Source organism: Cibotium barometz, chromosome 33, assembly GCF_041138505.1.
Source record: "Cibotium barometz isolate CiBa-2024 chromosome 33, ASM4113850v1, whole genome shotgun sequence".
Taxonomy (NCBI): domain Eukaryota; kingdom Viridiplantae; phylum Streptophyta; class Polypodiopsida; order Cyatheales; family Cibotiaceae; genus Cibotium; species Cibotium barometz.
The window spans coordinates 500,341-510,265 of record NC_141078.1 but is presented as its reverse complement, the minus strand read 5'-3'; positions in this window follow the sequence as shown (position 1 = coordinate 510,265).

The window sequence follows — 9,925 nt, the reverse complement described above, 5'->3', positions numbered from 1 at the left end:
GACACCGCTGTACCTGCCCGTACTGCATTGCCCGTTCTGTGCCACCTTGTGTATCTACCCGTACTGCGCCGCTGACTATTGCTGCCCCGTACACTGTGTGTTGCACCGACTGTTCTTGCCCAGCCGCCTTACACGTGTACTGCTGTACCTGCCCAGCCGTCGCCGACTGTACTACTGTACGTGCTGTCCTACGGAGCTGCTGTCCGGCACCTACACAATCGCCTATTGACCTCCTGTGCGCCCAATCGGCTGAAGCGACTATACCTAGAGTACAAATCGTGTGCACTACTGTACCTACCGTATTGAAGCTGCTCCACAACATTGGTATTTATGCAATTTTTTTCAAATACTCAGAATTTGCTAAAAACTAGCAAATACACTGCATTAATTTTGGGGCTTTTCACCATTGAGCTGAAAATTGCAACATTGGCATAAATTGGCACTGATTTTGCCTGATTCGGTGCGTAATTGCACTAGAAATTTGGGGATTTTGCAAAAATTGACACCATTTGCAGGTCTTTTATAGACATTTTCAGGCATTTGCGTGTTACACGCAAATTCAGTTGACATTGGGGCATTTTTCCCAAATTTTTGGGTGTTACATCATTACTACTTGTTTGTACACACTTGTGACAGCCATGTCTTGGAACACTAGTGATTTATTTGGAATGCTCTCCTTTGAGGATAAGTTGGATGGCACCAACTATCCTATGTGGGCATACATGATGAAACATGTACTTGTTGCAAAGAATTTGTGGGTTTATGTATCAGGGGCTGATGTCAAGCTTCGCAAGAAGATTGAGTCTGAGCATATGGATTAGGGTGATTCAATGGACAAGTTCCTTACCCGCATCAAGGATTTGTGAGAGCAGCTCATCAACATTGATGAGGTCATTCCAGATGGTTCACTTGTATCTACAGTGCTTCAGGGTTTGCCAGAATCCTATTAGGGTTTTGCTACTACTCTTCGTCTACTCATGAAGGGTAATCCAAACTTGTATACCTTTGATGAGTTGGTGACTCACTTACTGCAAGAGGAGCAGTCTCGTTCTAATAGGACCACTATGCTTTCTACTGATGAGGGATTTGGTGCCTTTGATCGAAACAAAGGTAAATCTGGGGCTGCATCTAGTGGTAAGCCTAAGAGCAAACCACATGCCCATTCAGATTCTACCTCGTCTAAAGAGGGTGACACCAAGAAAAAGGAGAGATGCAAGTATTGCAGAAAACCTGGCCATCTTATTGAGGAATGTAGGAAGCGCATTGAAAGTGAGAAGAAAAAGAAGCAGCAAGGTTTGGCTTCTACCGTGGACACTAAAGAAGAGGCTAACTTTGCTCATGAGGGATATTCATTAGTGGTTACATGCAGTTTGCTTGCTTCTTGTATGTCTATCTCAGCTGGAGATTGGTACTTTGACAGTGGTGCTTCTAAGCACATCACTTCTTGCAGAGATCTATTTGCCAATTTGAATCTCATTTCTGTTTCAACCCTTGCATTATCTGGGTTTAAGGTTCAGTTTTTTGACCATTGTTGCTGAGTGTATGACAACAGTTTATGCTCTACTCGTTTGGACATATAGTATGCTGTTTCTCAGTTGAGCAGATTCATGCATTATCCGAGCACTATGCATTGGCTAGCGTGTAAGCGTGTCCTTCGCTATCTTAAAGGCACTGCCAACTTTGCCTTGTTTTATGGCAGTTCTTCTACACTATGCTTGCTTGCATTTACAGACAGTGATTGGGTAGGTTGCTATGACACGTGAGTGTCAACCAATGGTAACTGTTTTCTTCTTGGTGACTCATGCATCTCATGGCTCAGTAAGAAGCAGCCTACAATGGCCACTTCTAGTTGTGAAGCTGAATACAGGGCAGCCTTTACAGCTACTGTGGAATGTGTTTGGCGACGACGCCTTTTAGCCGATCTTGGTGTTGGACAACAGTCACCTACCACCATTTACACCGACAATCAAGGTGCTTTGGCAGTTGCACGAAACCTAGTATTTCATGCCCGCACAAAGCATATTGAGGTTCACTATCATTATGTCAGGGAAAGGCTCCATGCAGGAGAGATTGACTTGGCTTATGTGTCTACACATGCCAATATAACAGATGGATTTACAAAGCCTCTTTTGAGGGAAAAGTTTGAAGCTTTTCGCAAAGCTTTGAGCTTACAACCTCTACCAAGGTAGTCTGCTACACCCTGTCTTCGTTCACACCATTCACTTGATTGGGGTTTGTTGGTCATGGCCACTCCCAGCTAGTTCAGGTGTGAACACAGCTTACTCATGGACACTTTTTTCCTGTGACTGAACACAGGTTTTTTCCCGTGTGAACACACTTATGTGTGTTGGGCACTTTGCCCTAGGCTACTTCATATACTCATATAGTACTTTCATTATTATCGAGTACATCTTTTCCAGCACTCTTGAGCTTCGTTCATTTTTTCTCTTGCGGCTGTGTGTGTGTGTGTCTGTGTGCAAGCTTCTCCCCCCATATCCAACACTTTAGATGAGAGAAGAACCTTGCAAGAGAGTCTCTTCAATCTTCCCTCTATAGTAGAGAAGAGACCAATGAAGTGAGACAAGGCAGCTGGCGTGCTGGGCAATGCAATTAGTTGTAGACATCTGTAGAAAGACTGAGGCGGTGAGACAGTAACATACAACCTCACATATGACGTTGCCCAAAAGAGGAGATGGTGTATAGGGAGAGCGCAGGTCACAGTCCATGAGAAGAAGCACAGAACACAGTCTAGCACGAGTATGAGAGGCAGACGGCAATTGCAACAACATCGACGATCAAGCAATAGTACCAGAGTATGCGTCGGTTTTACTGCAAGAACATGGACTGATTGGGATAACTATGTTCAAATTGGACTCAGTGGTTCCGCTATGAGCAAATGGACTCGAAATGGACTTTGTGTCTAGGATGGCTAGGCACATGCACACACACTTGTTGAACACTCCAATTTGCATTGAGGGCATAGTAACATGAAACGTTTCGTCGTTTCAAAGGTTTCGTTTCGTTTTGTCTGTTTTGGACGAAACGCAAAGGTTTCGAAATAACACTTCTTATATACACATACCAAATTTATAACATAGCCAATAGAAACATGAAGATACATTTTTTGGGACTAGTGGGCATGAAATTCATGATTTTGGGAGTAGGTTTTTTGGTATTTTCAAACTTTGGGCAAGAAAAGGAGAGGAAGAGAGGAGGAAAGAAACAAGTTGGAAGGGAAGAGGGAGGTGAGAAGAAAAGGAGAGAAACTTGGAAGACAAGAAAAGGAGAGAAAGAGGAGGGGTGGACCGTGGAGGAGAAGAGAGAAAGAGGAAAAGGGAAGAGGAAGAGGAGGTGTGGAGGAGACGAAGTGAAGGAGCGAAGAGGAGTGGACGAGGAGAAGAGGCGGAGCAGTAGGTTGCGGCTGAGAAGAAGCGTCGAATGCGTGAAGTGGCAAATGGGCATCAAACAAGGACAGAAATGATGGCAAAAATTGCATTTGCAAAAAAAAACCTTCCACCCTTTTTTGACCTCACTTTACATTTGGGCGAAACACCGTTTCGATGGGCAGGTTTCGTTTTGTTTCGAAACATTTAGTGCCAGAAACGTTTTGTGCCGTTTTGAGAGGGCAAAACGGGAGGAGGAGTGTTGAGATTGGCAATGCAAAATTGTTGGGGGTGAGAGATGAGTTGGTCAAATTGATTGAAGAGATTATATGCACACACCAAAGTTTACATTTAGGAGGGTTGTTGAAATGTGCAATGTAAAATGAATGGGTTATTTGGTTGAGTATGTGGAAAAGCATTCTAGAGGTGCAAGATATTGTGGAAAGATAAGAATGTCACATATGATATTGTATGGTGTGTGAGTGTTGACTAAAAGAGTGGAAAAAAGTGTGCCACATGGATGCACACATGTAAAATGAGATGAGGGCTATCTATATTAGAAGCCTCATTGTGTGGTTCATAACAAGATATGCAATAGAGCTATTATTGAGTGGAGTTTCTTGTGTGGTTTAATCCACCTTAATCTTATGCTTAATCTCGTGTCTTATCACCATGATCATTCCCATATTAGGATTGTTAACATCACCAAGAATGATCAAGAAATGATGATAAAATGAGGAAGAGGACAGCCTATATATATACTCCATCATGAGCTGGCTGACCACTTCCTAGTGGCCTAGACAACCTGAAAATAGGTGAAATACTCCATAAAATGGGTGGGCAACCCATATCAAAGGCCCATAAAATAGGTAAAAATGGGGGAAAATATGGGGAATGCTTGAGCATAGAAATGCCTCCCATAAACACTAGAAAAGCCACCAATAGGAGATGATATATGCTAACAAGGTTGTCAGTAACAATGGAAGCAATTGTGTCTATGGGACGGATTCGGAGCTTCATATGTGTGTGTGTGTGTGTGTCCACGTAGCGTGTAACCCCAGTTTGTGTGTCCATGTATATGTGTGTGTAAACACTCTCTTATGAGTGTGACTGTGAGTGTGAACCAGCTCCTAAGGCTAGATATTATGTGTTGATAAGCAATGATGTCATAGCTCATGCCATGTGTCAATGCTTTAGTATGTGTGAGATAAGGGTCTATGCCGACAAAAAGGCATCGTACTCGATGAATAAAAAACACAACGAATCAAATCTTTATTGAGTCGTGCAAAAGGTTGAGCTTTTCTCTCTCTCTCTCTCTCTCTCTCTCCACACAGAAATGGAGACCATAGCTCTTCCCTTTCACCTCTCAAGAGTTGGGCTCATACCATCAATTGGTATCAGAGCTGCAACACGATTAAGCCCCTCATCTTTGCTATAGGCAACACCACGACTGCACCAGCTGTCCATAGTTGTTTTGCTTGTGGAGGCCCTGCTCGCATCAGTAGCGATGGAGCCGCTTCTTGTATTGATGCGCAGATACCGCAGGCATCATCGCTTCCCATCTCTGATAAGTGCCAGCAGCACCATCGCTTCTCATCTCTGATAAGGGCCAGCCGGGCAAACACACATATTACATTGCAGACGAGATCACCACCGTCCACTTGGAGGTGCTGTGGCCATCCCCAACATGGTGCGGTGGGCATGGACTTGTAGCTTCTAAACCTGTGGTCGCCTCTCAGCACCCGAAAACCCAGCATCTCTAGCATCTCTGTGTTGAAGCTCGCCGGCAACCTTGACACCACTGTCACCTCCCCCTTCCCCCCCCCCCCCCCCCCCACCTCTTCCCCTCTCACCAGTTCCACCCGGCTAACCAGGGCCAGCCTCTTACGACATGGAGCAAAGCATTTGCTGCCTGCTCGTAGCACCTACAGTCGTCATTAGCACTTGGCCACTTCTCCTTCCGACTCCATCAACGTCAGTCATCGACTGCCACATAAACTTTTTTTTTTTGAAAGAAGAAGAAGAAAAAATAACCTTAAGGTTAAGTCTTAAAGTCTCTGGCGTCTCCTCTAACAGGTGTTTCTATGCATATATATTTGAAAGCTTTTATTAAATCTTTAAGATCTTCACCCATGAACTTTCATTGACAAATTTGATGGGAAATTATTCCATACTTGGCCAACCAAAAGGATGGGTAGCACGTGATGAAAAGGCATTGCAATTATTGCTTTGGGCTTGAGTGATAACTTTATTCATCACATAAATGGGTTTGAAATAGCCAATGAAGCTTTGGAAGAACTTAATAAGCTGTTTGAAGCAAGTGCAAAGACTTCTAAAATTATTCTTCTCATAAAATTATTTGTTTAAAGATGGAGCCTGGAGATTCTATTCCATCTCATCTAAATTACATGAAAAGCACATTAAGCCAGCTTGCAGGTATCAAGATGCTTATAGAAGAAGATATAGTCATTGCTGTACTTCTAAAAAGTCTGTCACATGAAGATTATGGCCATCTTGTCACAACTCCCCCAAATCTTCCTTAGCCCAAATTGGTGGATATCGAATTTTCAATATTAGAAGAGGAGAAGAAGATAAAGAAAAGACAAGCACAAGGGCTCTACCACGAGAATGAAGAACTACAAGGGATCTTCATCAAAGGGCAAATTCAAAGGCAAAGGATTTAAGGAGTACTAACATGTGATTTTTTGTGGAAAACTAGGCCACATTGAAAAGGAATGTTTTGTAAGAGCACAAAAGGTTTAGTTTGCAGAAGAGGACAAAGAAGAAGATAAGAACGTACAAAATATATATATAATATATATATATATATAATATATATATATAATATATATATATATTATATTATAAATATATATATAAATATAAATATATAATATATATATAATATTTATATATATATATAATATGTATATATATATATATATATAATATAATATATGTAATATAATATATGTAATATATACATATATATAATATATACTTATATATATTATATATATATTATATTATAAAAATATATATATATAATATATAATATATATATATATATAATATATATTTTCAATTTTGACATGAAACCTCACTGTGTAGTACACCTGTGTTCTCTTCCTAGAAATTTTTGAAAAATATATACACACGTGTGAACTGATCATTTTTCCAAAACCTTTACTAGGGTGAAACTTTCCTCACTGTGTAGTACCTCTGTTCACTTCCACAAAGTTGCTACTAGGTAGAAGCAGTGGGACATGGCGTTGTGTATTTACGATATGGTGACGTGTCATTTTGGGCCGGGGGGTGTGTGCAGGAGCGACTGACTCGTAGTTTGATGGTTTGTCAAGAGAAATTTGAAGCGCAAAACCTAGTTAGTAGACAGATAATATATGTATATATATAATATATAATATATATAATATATAATATATATAATATATAATCTATATAATATAATATAATATAATATAATATAATTATATATAATGTATATATATATAATATATATAATATTTATATATATAAATATATTATAAAAAAAATATATTATATATAATATATATATACATTATATATATAATATATATATATATATATTGTATATATATATATATATATATATTCAATTTTGACATGAAACCTCACTGTGTAGTACTTGTGTTCTCTTCCTAGAAATTTTTAAAAAAGACACACACACACACGTGTGAACTGATCATTTTTCAAAACCTTTATTGGGGTGAAACTTTTCTCACTGTGTAGTACCTCTGTTCTCTTCCACAAAGTTGCTACTAGGTAGAAGCAGTGGGACATGGCGTTGTGTATAAACGATATGCTGATGTGTCATTTGGGGGGGGGGTGTGTGTGCAGGAGCGACTGACTCGTAGTTTGATGGTTTGTCAAGACAAATTTGAAGCGCAAAACCTAGTTAGTAGGCAGGTGGCGGTCGCTGATGGTTCGTCCAAGGAGAAGGAGCTGGAGCAGTGTATGGAAGGAGTAGTGAAAGAACAAATGAAGACGTTGCCACACCTTGCAGCTAAACTTAAGTCACGATTGCCTTCGGAGCCAAGCCAAAGGTTATGACTGGGAGATATATATGTGCTAGGATTCTCTATCTATCGAGATCGCGTTTTCAAAACTCGTAATTGTTTCGGTGACTAAGGGGATGGCAAAATTGGTTTATTGATTGTGTGTGTGTTGGGATGATTTTAAGATAACAAATTGTCACTGCTGGCAGGTCTGATTCTCTTCTATTTCATGAGGTCAAAATCCCGTTCATCTTGGATGCCTGATTGATATCTTCAATTTTGAACCTTTTTGTGCAAATCGTGTCAGTAGACACTTGCATTTCATTTTGAGTCTTAGTAGTATGCATAGATTGCGTTCTTTGATGCTTTCAATCACACACTTGTATTCGTAAAATGGAGTTAATGTGATACTATGAATATGAAGGCTTTTGGTGCCATCATTGAAGAGTTGAATAAAATGCTCAAAATAGCAAAAAGAAGGAAACGAAAGGGTGGAAATTTGTGTTGATGGAAGATGCCTGCGAATTTCTCCATTGAAGAGCTAATCATTGTTGAATTGCAAATGCTAGCTTGTTTAGGCAAGAAAGCTCTATTGATTGAATCAAGAGCTTTTGGAATAAGAGGACACGTTTTTGGAATGTTGAGGTATATGAAAAGGAGAAACTTCATTTTAAAATTAGGAAATGGCAACTCAAATTAAGGTGAAAACAAGCTTTCAAGGACTTCCATTTCTTTTATGAATCATAAACTTTATTTAAAATTTAGGAAACGGCTCACTTAACCCTTTAAAAGGAAAGCCGGTCCTCATACCAAAATATATCAAATGGCAACTCAAATAAAGGAGTGCGTCTATGTTCAGAATCAAGAGGCTGGTCCTCCTGCCAAGATATATATCAAAAAGAGAAAAAAAGATGGTCCATTATCATAGTTCTCACTATCAACATCACATCACTTATAAGAGTGGCTGTCAGGGAGAAATGAGTAGAGCACACCTCTTGTCAAGCTTAATTAAAGTGAAGACTTGGGTTGTCATGATTGGCATGAGTTTTGACTTGATTAATCCAGTAAAAGAGTCTTTAAAGTGAAGGGGGGCGTCTATCTACAGGGGGACAATCTTTGCATAGGGATCGTTTATCGTCCTCCAGGTCCCGATCAAAAGCAGCGGGGAGATATTGTACATTGATTGGGTTTCTCTCCAATTCATCCATGTGCAGGCATAATACATATATTTATTATTAGTCCGTCCATCTTGATGAAGAGAGAGACTGTTAGCTTGTTGAGAAAGGTTTCTTTTCCGGACTACTTGAATCATGGAATATATATATATATATATATATATATATATATATATATATATATATATATATTCTTTTTGGAAAGAGAATTCTTTCGATCGTGCTTGAGATTTCCATTTGGGGCACATGCCAGTGAGGGAGGTGAAATTGTCCGCCACGTTATATATATATATATATGGGGGCTTCGAAGTAAATTAGAGTAGTAAGAGGTGAATCTTTTAAATTTTCTCAAGATACTCTAGTCCAGTCCAGTCCTCATCTTTTATATAAATCCAGTCCAGTTCTCATCTTTTGAAAGTTTCTCAAGATACTCCAGTCCAGTCCGTCCTCATCTTTTATATAAATCCATTTGGTTCCATTGGCCAAAAGTTAGCATATATTGGATTCCCAAACGGGGTACCCAGAGGCTTAGGTTTCTTATTTGACTTTAGGAATAGCCTTGGTGTTGGCAATTACCTGGCCAAAGAAGATTTTTTAGATTAGAATTGGATGGAAGATAGGAAGCATGTAACAGAAGGAATCACGGTTTTTTTTAAAGGCAAAAGTTTCCTGCATGATTTTCTTGCGTCCCTTTCTATCAAATTTTGTCGTGAGTCTTGCCAAGAAGTATGATAATATGACCTATTGAAAACATTGGCAACCTTGATTGAGCAGGAATTCTTGGAGAGGATTATTAAACAACAATTGGAAATGAAAAGCATATGCATGCACTCACAAAAGGCATTGATAAATCCCATATCATTGTGGATAAGGGAATTAGTGTCATCAACAAACTGTTGAAGAGGAAGCCGACCTTCACTATCATAAAGATTGATGTCTTCTAGCTCTCTGGTAAGGATTCTATGTTGGATCAACCAATTGAAACCATTTGCAGCAGCAACAACAGGAGCCAATGGACACCCTTGTCTAGTAGATCTTCTTGATAGAAAACTATCGAATAGAGTTCTATTCTCGGAAGCACTGCTTTGGCACTAGCATGACCAAACAAAATACTAGTCCAATAAATGAAATTGTTTCCCAATCCCAGACGAAAGGAATGCTTTCTTAAAATTTATTTTGAAGAAGATAAAGTTTTGTTTTGAATCCTTGGCATTATTCAACACCTACTCACATGGCAATAATGGCATCAAGAATATATCTTTCTTTAATAAAGCCTTTCAATTCAACTCTAATCTAATCGTCCATATGACTTCTGAGTCTCTTGGAAAGG